Source organism: Hippocampus bargibanti, linkage group LG05, assembly GCF_051943395.1.
Source record: "Hippocampus bargibanti isolate YZ-2025 linkage group LG05, ASM5194339v1, whole genome shotgun sequence".
Classification (NCBI taxonomy): domain Eukaryota; kingdom Metazoa; phylum Chordata; class Actinopteri; order Syngnathiformes; family Syngnathidae; genus Hippocampus; species Hippocampus bargibanti.
Genome location: NC_142738.1, coordinates 23,289,316 through 23,301,231, shown reverse-complemented (window position 1 = coordinate 23,301,231; position 11,916 = coordinate 23,289,316).

Here is an 11,916-nt window from a genome sequence, read left to right as displayed (position 1 = left end):
TAAATTGTGATTGCTATATATTATTCGTCCTCAAATGTATCCCAATAATCCATTTAAAGTGAAGTGATAAAAGAAATGATGAACAAAGGGTTGAAGAAATGGCAATGGTCGTCGGATTCAGCCTTCATTAAATGTTACTTCGAGCCAGTTGAGGAGCCATAAAATGGTTTCACCCAAACACACACCAAAAAATATATGGTTATTGCTTTGAGTAATTCATGTTTAAATTTTAATGTAATATAATTCCAGTATGACTGGTATACGGAAACAAAAATGCTTTCACCAAAGGTTAATGTCTCTGACCCCTGAAAACATCATGCTTCTAATTTAGAATTGCAGTCAGGGCCTCTCTGAGGTGCAAGTACAAGTTCACAGCCTGATACGGCTCTTTTGGTGGCATCAGACCAGACTGGGCCATTAAGGAAGCACACAATACAAATACATCCGGATCACAAGGCATAGTTAAACGGAAGACACACTGGCTTTTGCATAGTTGAACTTGTTCATTGTCAACTGTGGAGAGGAAGTCCCTTGTGCCATAAAGTTCAGGTAAAGAATACATCACGTTGGGCCGACCACTGGGGACATTTATGTTCTTTGAGGGCCTGATGAGATGGCTGTTCCAAACACGGGCAGTATCATCCAACTCATCCTGTTGAGAATAATATCAGAATCAGAATCATCTTTTTTTTGCCAAGTATGTAGTACACACAAGGAAATTGTCTCCTGTAGCTGCACTAGTCTCATCAAAAAATGGAGGCACTATACAGTTCTATTGGGGTTACTTTTTAGAGAGTTAATTGCTTGAGGGAAGAAGTTGTTTAAATGCCTGCTGGATTTGGTGTGATATACAGACAGATTTAGGAAGAGTTGCACAGTCATAGCAGCTCTTATGAGCAAGAAATTATAGAATTAGACTGCTTTTCTCTCCCTGCTCCCTCCTTTCTACCTTAAACTCGTCACTCATGTTTACTACTCTGCCCATCCCCACTTTTCCTTCATCTTTTCCTTGATCATTTCACCTTCACCCTATGTCCCCACACACACAGACCACTATCTTCTTTCCACTATCCGATTATTTACCTTCTTTTGTGTCCCATCAACACCCTCTCAAATACAAAAATACATATTTCATAAATGGAGCTACAGAATATATGAACTCACCTGAATAAGTCCCATGCAACAAAATTGCAGGATGCTTTTGTCCAGAAATCCACCATCAAAGAAGCCATTGTCTCTGAGGTCTTTGAAGAGTGATAACCAGAATTCCATGCATTGGCTGCGAAGAAACCCCCACCAATATTCAATTCTTTGATTGGCGGTGCTGGCTCCATCCAAGTAACTGTCAATGGTGCTGCCTGGCGGTATGGGCACCAGGAAACGCTGGAAGCCTTTAACATGACCATTTTCAGTCCCCAAATCAGCTCGAACGATTCGAGGACAACCTCCCAAACGGTGCACAACTTCAATGTAGTAACCTCCAATTAACTTCGGGTCACTACTTGTTGTGTAGGCATCGAGCCACATTATTTTCCTTGAAAAGCCATCAATAGCCCCATTGATGCAAATTCCAAACGGTTTCAGTTTGTCATATGAATCCATATGCCAAATAAAATTCGGCCCTTTCGAGAAGTAGTTTCGTCGTCTCAGACGTCTTGCTTGCCTTAAAGACACTCCTCTCGGATCCAACTCTTTCAGGACCAGACGAACATCCTCTTTCCTGACGAGAAGCCCATGTTCTCTGCACTTACTGTACATCCACCTGTAACCGTGTAGTTGTCCGGAATTCTGCAACTGGTTGTGAATAAAGTCAACCAAGACGCCCAAGTCATCGAACGTTTTTCGGCGAAATAGTCCACTTTTGTTCACCACTCGCTTCAAATGTCTTTCACTTATTAGTAAGCCGTGTTTAATCTCAAGAACGGATTTTATATATTTGTATTTCAAGCCAATTTTAAAGTAAAACTGGATTAAAGGAACAAAAGGGTGAAAAGGCTCCATGTTTGTTGTTTTCGGTTACACTGACGATGAACCGGAAGTACATGTACGCGTATTTTTTAAAAAAAGATTGCGAGATCTCGCATTCTTTGCAAGATCTCGCAAAGAATGCGAGATCTCGCAAAGAATGCGAGATCTCGCAAAAGTATTGCGAGGGAACGCAAAGTATTGCGAGGGAACGCAAAGTTTTGCGAGGGAACGCAAAGTTTTGCGAGATCTCGCAAAGTTTTTTTTTTTTTTCTTCGATGTCCCCTTAGGGGCTCCGTAAAAAACACTGATTTAGAGTCAGGACAAAAATATTGGGGCATAATGGGAAATGTATCAGTCATTTTAAAAGATACCAAAATACGAAGAAAGACAAAGCACGCCATTTTTTTGCATGTATCTGAAAAGTTCATTTGAAGGCTATCCAACTATTTGACATCTCGAGTGGGCGGGGATGCCGGTTTAGTTACACTATGTCATGGTCACTAATTTTAAATACAGACAGAAACATTTGTTTCATTCTGCAGAACGGTATGAAAACTTCATCACACAGCTCGATGATCACAGAAACGATGTCGATATTTGTTGACAGCGCTACTGGCTAGGGTCCTGGCCTCATAATCTACTTAAAGCAAACAGTGAAGTAAAACGGAAAGGCAGCAAAGTGGACTTAGACATGGTTTGATGAGCACTTCTGAATGTAGTTCTAATATACACAATCTGAGAAAAGTGACTGGTTCTGTCTGAAAGATTCTGACGAGCATTTTTTTAAAATATCAAACTCATTGAATTCCGTTTGGGGCAATGTTTGAAATGAATGCAACTGTATACCTATTCTTCTTTTCAGAATCAGAATCAGAATCAGAATCATCTTTATTGCCAAGTATGTAGAACACACAAGGAATTTGTTTCCGGTAGAACACGCTGCACTAGTATCGTTGTCAAAAAAAAACTGCTAAGTGGCACTATACAGTTCCATTTTGGCTACTGTTGAAAGAGTTCAAAGAGTTAATGGCTTGGGGGAAGAAGCTGTTTAAATGTCTGCTGGATTTGGTTCGCATGGATCGGTAGCGCCTGCCTGAGGGGAGTAGCTGGAAAAGGTGGTGAGCAGGGTGCGGAGGGTCCAGTAGGATTTTCCGCGCCCTAGTTTGGATTCTTGCAGTGTGCAAGTCCTCGAGAGTGGGTAGGGCGGTGCCAATGATTTTTTTCCGCCGTCCTAACTGTCCGTTGAAGTCGGATTTTGTCCATTTTTGTGGCGGCCCCGAACCAAACGGTGATGGAAGAACACAGGATGGATTCGATGACAGCCGTGTAGAAATGTTGCAGCACCTCCTGTGGCAGGCCATGCTTCTTTAGCAGCCTCAGGAAGTACATTCTCTGTTGGGCCTTTTTCAGGATAGAGTTGGTGTTGACCTCCCACTTCATGTCCAGGGAGACTGTGATTCCCAGGAACTTGAAGGTCTCAACGGTTGACACCAGGCAGTTGGATAGTGTGAGGGGTAGCTGTGGTGATGGATGTTTCCTGAAGTCCACCATCATCTCAACTGTCTTGAGCGTGTTCAGCTCCAGGTTGTGACGGCTGCACCAGAGCTCCAGCTGCTCCACTTGTTGTCGGTACGCAGACTCGTCGCCGTCTTTGATGAGACCGATGACCGTGGTGTCGTCTGCGAACTTTATGAATTTGACAGCTGGGTGCGTTGAGGTGCAGTCGTTCGTGTAGAGAGAGAAGAGCAATGGAGAGAGGACGCATCCCTGCGGGGCTCCAGTGCTCGTGGTTCGTGTTGTGGATGATATATTTCCCAGTCTGACCTGTTGTGTCCGTCCTGTCAGGAAGCTGAGGGTCCACTGGCAGATCGTGGGGGACACACCAAGCTGGAGAAGTTTGGGGATGAGGAGTTCTGGGATGATGGTATTGAACGCAGAGCTGTAGTCCACAAACAGGATCCTTGCGTAGGTTCCTGTGTTGTCAAGGTGGTCGAGGATATGATGCAGTCCAATGTTGACTGCATCCTCCACAGACCTGTTTGCCCGGTAGGCAAACTGAAGAGGATCTAGCAGAGGTCCGGTGATGTTCTTTAGGTGGTTCAGCACGAGGCGTTCAAAGCACTTCATGACCACAGACGTCAGAGCACTTCCTTTCGGCTTTTCCCTTCAAGGAGTCACCACAGCGAATCAGTGTCCTCCATTTTCATAGGTTTGATTCGCATGTTTGTTTTGGCCAAGCTTTTACTGTATAGTGCCACTTAGCACTATAGAACACAAGGAATTTGTTTCCGGTAGAACACGCTGCACTAGTATTGTCGTCAAAAAAAAAAAACCTGCTAAGTGGCACTATACAGTTCCATTTTGGCTACTGTTGAAAGAGTTCAAAGAGTTAATGGCTTGGGGGAAGTAGCTGTTTAAATGTCTGCTGGATTTGGTCCGCATGGATCGGTAGCGCCTGCCTGAGGGGAGTAGCTGGAAAAGGTGGTGGGCAGGGTGCGGAGGGTCCAGTAGTTTGGATTCTTGCAGTGTGCAAGTCTCTCTGTAGTCTATTCCTTCCACTTGACCAAATCATTTGCCACAAATCTTGCTTTACATGTCTCAGGTCCATCTGGGTTTTCACCGTATATACCCAGCGACCTCCCACTGCTTGTTTGCCCTTTGGTAGCGGGGTCAGAGTGAAAAGTCTTATTTTCTTTCAAGGATTCGATCTCCTCTTCCATTGCAGTAGCCCAAATTTTTGACTTTTCAGATTGCATAGCCCCTTTAAAAGTTCTCGGTACACCATAAGTTACTTTGTAGAAATAGTCAATATTTTCGGCTTTGTCATCATCACACATAGTTTTACATATGTACTCTTTTAAATATTCGGGAGCCCTTTTTTGTCTTTTAGGAAACCTCCTTCCCTGTTCAGTCGGAATATTGCCTGTTTCTACTGTCTCTTCAGCACTCAGTTCTTTGCTTTTCTCAAGTTGTTCTTGACTCTGTTTGAGTTCTCTTAGGGATACTTTACTGTAACTCTGAATACCGTCCCATAAGTCATGACACGTTTGAGTTTGACCAGCTCTGTTGTTTTTCATTAAAAATTTCACCAGTCTATGTTTCAGGACTTTCCTTGTCTCAGGGTAGTACACATTATAGGCTGGACTATACTTATCATAGCCTACGAAAATCCCCTTCTCACATCTGGAATCTCACTTCTTTTTGTCCTGTTTATACATGTAACATTCACATCCAAATATTTGCATGTTAGAGAGGTTGGGTACCTTTCCTGTAAAAGCCTGGTAAGGTGGCGGACCTCTGTTCCACTCGCTATTGCTGCTTTGACGGAGAAGATGTTCTGTGGAAATTCTTGGATGTAGAGTGCTTGCTTGAGTTTCGTCTTCATGCGTCGTCCCTCGCTGTCCAGCAACTAGACCTCAGCCTCGCCTCTCATCTTTGTCATTCCTCTCACCTTTGTTCCGTCTGCGAGCTCAATGATGTGGTCCTCGGGTTTGAAGGTCTTGTCGACTGTTTTGAACTTCGTGGCGTCGTTGACCATATGTGCTGTGGCGCCACTGTCGACCATAAAGCCTTTCTTGTTTCCACTTGTCGGATGGTCATTTAGATTGAAGAAGAATGTGTGCTCTGACTAGATCTCATCAGCAGCATCATGATGTGGCGTGTCCCACCTTTCCTCTCTTCTCGGCTGGGAAGTGCGAGGATGTCCCGGCCATGTGTCCTCTTTTACCGCCGGTGTAGCACTCGATATCAGCCAGGTCCATTTTTCTTCCTCTCCTTCTCATATGCGGTTTTGTAGTCCCGCTGGTTTTCATTACATTGTCTTCGTTGGCACTCTGGTTACCTTTTCCATACTTTTTGATATTCTCAAAACTTCTTAGGTTAGTTTTGAATTCGCCGAAAGTCATTCTGTCGTTAGATTGGGTGACGTACACAACAAACGATTTGTAAGAGTCAGGAAGCCCTTTTAGCACCATGGCTATCTGAATGAAGCCCGTCACCAATGTACTCTTCTGCTCTTCTTAATGAGGTGAATACAGTCTCTGCTCGGATAACATAGTCTGTGACTGTCTCATAGCTGCCTTTTCGGGTGAGGAAAGTTCGCAATACAAACTGTGTGGTTTGTCCTTTCATGGCTGTTCAAGTAATTATACCAAGATGGGTTCTGTTGCGTCTCTTGAGGCTAGGAGGCAGGACTCAAGAGACGAGGGAAAGCGGGGGGTCGAATCCAAAGTACACGGCGAGACAGATACTTGAATCAAGAAAAGTCGTTACTGGGAGCATGTGCACAAACAAAACAAGTGGCGATGAGTGAGGGAAAAAGATGGCAGACCTGACGGAAGGGAGGTCGCGAGGTAAGCTTTCTGAATATTCCGACGGAGACTGAATAGCGCAATCGGTAGATATAGTCAGAAGGCACAATCACGGGAATGACAAACAGCTGTGGGAACCCAGGTGCGTGATGATGGGAGGGGCCGTCTCCAGGGAGCAGCGGAGGAGATGACAGGAGGGGCGGGGCGCGCCCAGGACGGCGACGAGATGTGACAGGTTCTTTCAATACATCCACATCCTCTGTTCACATTGTAGATATCATTGTTGTATTTTGTATTTTTGCCATAACCTATGAGTGAATAAAACAAACCATCACACCTGGACTCCGATTGCTGTTTGAGATACATTTTTTCATGTTATATCGTAGTATCTATTGTATTATCTTCATGTCACCTGACTTCGCTACAATTTGTAATTTATCGTTGGGGGGTGGTACAATTGCTGTTGTCTCTGAAAACATATTCACTTCTTCTATTTACTTTTCATCTTCTTTTAATTGTGGTCCATCCGCTCCAATCTGTATACCCCTGACGGCAGTAGTCTCCGGGCAGGGCCTCCTTTGGTGTCTCTGTCTGTTGTGTCAGCCTGTGAAGCTTCTGCGTGATGCTTCCTGTTGATAGAAGGCATCCTGTGCATCATCGCCACCAGCTGCCTGACGGTTCAGCTGGCTCAGTCTGGCCCATCTGTGTGATCCTCTGCCAGGGTTTGGCACGATATGCACCTCTCCGGATCATTTGCCAACAGATTAAATGCAGGGAGGGTAGCAAAAGAATTATGCAGGCTGGACAACAAGCTTTGCAATTATTGCTCAGTCAAGGCAGAATCTGGTTCACATACCGGCTGTCCTCCATTCTAGAAAAATATCAAATGTGATTGTTTAACAAAGGACCAAGAACCGCCTGCTTAGCTATGGAGAATGTGCAGTATAATAACAAGGTCGAGGTGGGGTCCTGACACATATATCCAATCCTGTATGACATTTAAATGCCGTGACTGCAACTGATATACAGTGATATTCTCTCTGGAATATCAATCCTGTTGAAATGTTTCTCGCAAATTCAGAAGAATCTGTCTGTCTGTCTCTCTGTCTGTCTGTCTGTCTGTCTGTCTGTCTGTCTGTCTGTCTGTCTGTCTGTCTGTGTGCCTGGAGGGTTGGATCTGTATTTATACACGCATACTCTATGTGTGTGTTATTACCATAATTCATATGAATGCTTAATATAATAGATCACTTTCATGAGCAATGACCTTTCAGCTCTTGCAAAACACACACATACACACACACACACACACACACACACACTTGTATATATAGCAGTGACATGTGGTGAGGTTCATGGCTGGTGAGGCACTGACGTCCTCACAGTCAGATTTACAAACATTTGAACTCTACAGAGTAGCGTATTCACCAATTGATTGGCAACAGTTAACGTGTTTTGTTTAAAAAGTCATGTCCACATTCTTTATATAAACTGTAGCATAGAAAAAAAGTATTACAAAAATGTTATTATCGTGTTATCTTTACTTCTAAATGAAGTCCATGCGCCGCTCCTTCTGAAGAAAGGCAGCCTTCCTTCTCTTTCTTCAGTTTTAAAAGTCTCTATTTCTTTCAATTTATATATGTAATCCTCCATTCTGAAACTCAGGCCAAGCAACACGAAATGACTGTGCACTTAACTTGCTAACAGTTTACTGTAGCTTGCTGTCACTAATTCTATTATTCTGCAGCCGAGGAGGCGCAAAAATAATCTCTGTTATCACCAGCGCCTCCTGTCATGAGACGGGAAAACTGTGTGCCTCACCTATGCACACAGTTTTGATACAAATAAACACTTTAGTACAGTCTAAACCAGGGGTGGGCAAACTTTTTGACTGGCGGGCCATAATGGGTTCTAAAATTTGACAGGCCAGGAGCATTTGGAGGCAGTGTTTGGGCCGGATATACTAAAGCATTAAATGTAGTGTGTGCGAACCTCAGCACAGTAAGCACACTACAACCCAATTTATTAAATGTCTTTCAAACGTGGAAAATAGCCCTTAGCAGTTTACATACATTTATATACTATTTCGCGGATACCTGGAATATAGGGCCAGCAACTTTTCAGTTGTCTGCCCTGGTGTCCGCTAGCTTTTTGTCATGAGTCAGTTTTTACTATAATTTGGACAAGTTCGGTGGGCCGGATTAAAAAGCCTGACGGGCCGCATTTGAAAACAAATCCAAAAATGATGAAGTTAAATGTAAAAGAACTTTAAAGTACAAATCACTAAGTAAATATAACGGTTTAATTTATTTTTTCATTTGATATTTCCATGATGACAGGTGACGGCCTCACCTGCCTCCGCTGACTGCATGTCATTGATATATAGCGATGACCGTTCCATAGGAATATTGTTGACAACCTTATATTAGTGTTGCCTAGGATTATATTAAAGATAAAATGTGTGTTAAACATGGCGAACCAACTTCATGAATTAGTTTCGCACATTCCGCCCAGGTTCATTTTTTGACATAGCAATGCGCTTAAGAAATTAAAATGCTTTTAATCGCCAACCCAAAAAAGTAAATCACAGAGCTACAGAATCTCCTTCAGACTGAAAGTCTATCAACCTTGTTGGCTCACAGGGACTGCTCTTAGGGTAAAGCGAGATATGTGCAAAGACAATATTTGCAAATCTCAATGTCTATTCATATTTTTTTTGTTCATGGTATTAAACCTCTCCATGAGTCGTCCATGAGTCGTCACCTTAACGTGGTGGAGGGGTTTGTGTGTCCCAATGATCCTAGGAGCTAGGTTGTCTGGGCCTTAATGCCCCTGGTAGGGTCACCCATGGCAAACAGGCCCTGGGTGAGGGACCAGACAAAGTACGACTCAGAAGACCCCATATGAAGAAAAAGACAAATGGATTTGGTTTCCCCTTGCCCTTGCGAGTCACCGTGTCTGGAGCCAGGCCTGGAGATGGGGCTCGTTGGCGAGCGCCTGGTGGCCGGGCCTACACCCATGGGGCCTGGGCTCAGCCCGAAGAGGAAACGTGGGTCCCCCTTCTAAAGGGCTCACCACCCATGGGAGGGGCCAGAGGGGTCGGGTGCATTGTGAGCTGGGCGGCAGCCAAAGACGGGGACCCTGGCGGTCCGACCCTCGACTGCAGAAGCTAGCTCTTGGGACGTGGAATGTCACCTCTCTTACAGGGAAGGAGCCCCAGCTGGTGCACAAGGTCGAAAAGATCCGACTCGACATAGTTGGGCTTGCCTCCACACACAGCCTGGGTTCCGGTACCAGCCCTCTCGAAAGGGGTTGGACTCTCTTCCACTCTGGAGTTGCCCACGGTGAGAGGCGTAGAGCAGGTGTCGGCATACGCATTGTCCCCCGGCTCGCCGCCTGTACATTGGGATTCACCCCGGTAGACGAAAGGGTTGCTTCCCTCCGCCTTCGTGTGGGGGGACGGGTTCTGACTGTTGTCTGTGCATATGCACCAAACAGCAGTCCAGTGTACCCACCCTTTTTGGAGACCTTAGGGCAGGGGAGCTGGCTGATGAGCTGATCATTTGAATCAGGTGTGTTGCTCCTGGGAGAGCTGGAAAACAGGCAGGACAGCGGCCCTCGAGGACCGACTTTGGACACCCGTGCCTCAGGGGGTGTGCTGGAGAGCACTCCCCCTGGGGACTCCCTTGTTCTGCTGGGCTCATGTGGGCAGTGACAGTGAGACCTGGAGGGGCGTGATTGGGAGGAGTGGCCCCCCCGAACAGGAGAACAGGAGTGGTGTTTTGTTATTGGACTTCTGTGCTCGACACAGATTGCCTATAACAAACACTTTATTCAAACATGAAGGTATCCATATGTGCACGTGCACCAGGACACCCTTGGTCGCAGTTCGATGATTGACTTTATAGTTGTATTATCGGATTTGCGGCCTCATGTTTTGGACACTCGAGTGAAGAGAGGGGCGGAGCTGTCAACTGATCACCACCTGGTGGTGAGTAGGCTCCGTTGGTGGGGGAAGATGCCAGTCCGACCTGGAAGACCCAAACGTGTTGTGAGGGTTTGTTGGGAACGTCTGGCGGAATCCCCTGTCAGAAGGAGTTTCAACTACCACCTCCGGCAGAACTATACACATGTCCCGGGGGAGGTGGAGGACATTGAGTCCGAATGGACCATGTTCCGTACCTCCCTTGCTGAGGCGGCAAATCAGAGTTGTGGCCGCAAGGTGGTTGGTGCCTGTTGTGGCGGAAACCCCCGTACCCGCTGGTGGACACCAGGAGTAAGGGATGCCGTAAAGCTGAAGAAGGAGTCCTATCGGGCCTATATAGCCTGTGGGACCGCTGAGACAGCTGATAGGTATCGATTAGCCTAGCGTAATGCAGCCTCGGTGGTCGCCGAGGCAAAAACACGGGAATGGGAAGAGTTCGGTGAGGACATGGAAGCCGACTTCCGGGCCGCTTCGAGTAAATTCTGGTCCACCATCCGGCGTCTCAGGAGGGGAAAGCAGTGCACCACTAACACTGTGTACAGTGAGGGTTGGGCGCTGCTGACATGGACTCGAGACGTCGTGAACCGGTGGGCAGAGTACATCGAAGATCTCCTCAACTCCACCAACACGCCTTCCTTGGAGGAAGCAGTGTCTAGGGAATCCGAGCTGGGCTCTCCGAACTCTGTGGCTGAAGTCACTGAGGTGGTTAAAAAGCTCCTTGGTGGCAAGGCCCCGGGGGTGGATGAGATCTGACCAGAGTTCCTAAAGGCTCTGGATGTTGTGGGGCTGTCTTGGCTGACACACCTCTGCAACATTGCGTGGTCATCGTGGAGAGTGCCTCTGGATTGGCAGACCGGGGTGGTGGTCCCCCTTTATAAAAAGGGGGACTGGATGGTGTGTTTCAACTACAGAGGGATCACACTCCTCAGCCTCCCTGGAAAGGTCTATTCAGGGATTCTGGAGGGGCGGGTCCGTCGGAAAGTCAATTGAGGAGGAACAGTGTGGTTTTCGTCCCGGCCGCGGAACAGTGGACCAGCTCTACACCCTTAGCAGGGTCCTCGAGGGTGCATGGGAATTCGCCCAACCAGTCTATATGTGCTTTGTGGACTTGGAGAAAGAGTTTGACCGTGTCCCTCGTGGAGTTCTGTGGGGGGTGCTTCGGTAGTATGGAGTACAGGAGCGCCTGATACGGGCCGTTCGGTCCCTATACGACCGATGTCAGAGTCTGGTTCACATTGCCGGCAATAAGTCGGAATCGTTTCCAGTGAGGGTTGGGCTGCGCCAAGGCTGCCCGTTGTCACCGATTCTGTTCATAACCTTTATGGACAGAATTTCTAGGCGCAGCCGAAGCGTTGAAGGTTTCCGTTTAGGTGGCCTCAGTGTAGCATCTCTGCTTTTTGCAGATGATGTGGTACTGCTGGGACCTTCAAGTGGAGCTCTCCAACTCTCTCTTGAGGGTTTCGCAGCCGAATGTGTAGCGGTTGAGATGAGAATCAGCACCTCCAAATCTGAGACCATGGTTCTTAGTCGGAAAAGGGTGGAGTGCCCTCTCCGGGTCGGGGAGGAGATTTTGCCTCAAGTGGAGGAGTTTAAGTATCTGGGTGTCTTGAGGGTGTAAGGGAGCGAGACGTCGACAGGCAGATCGGTGCAGCG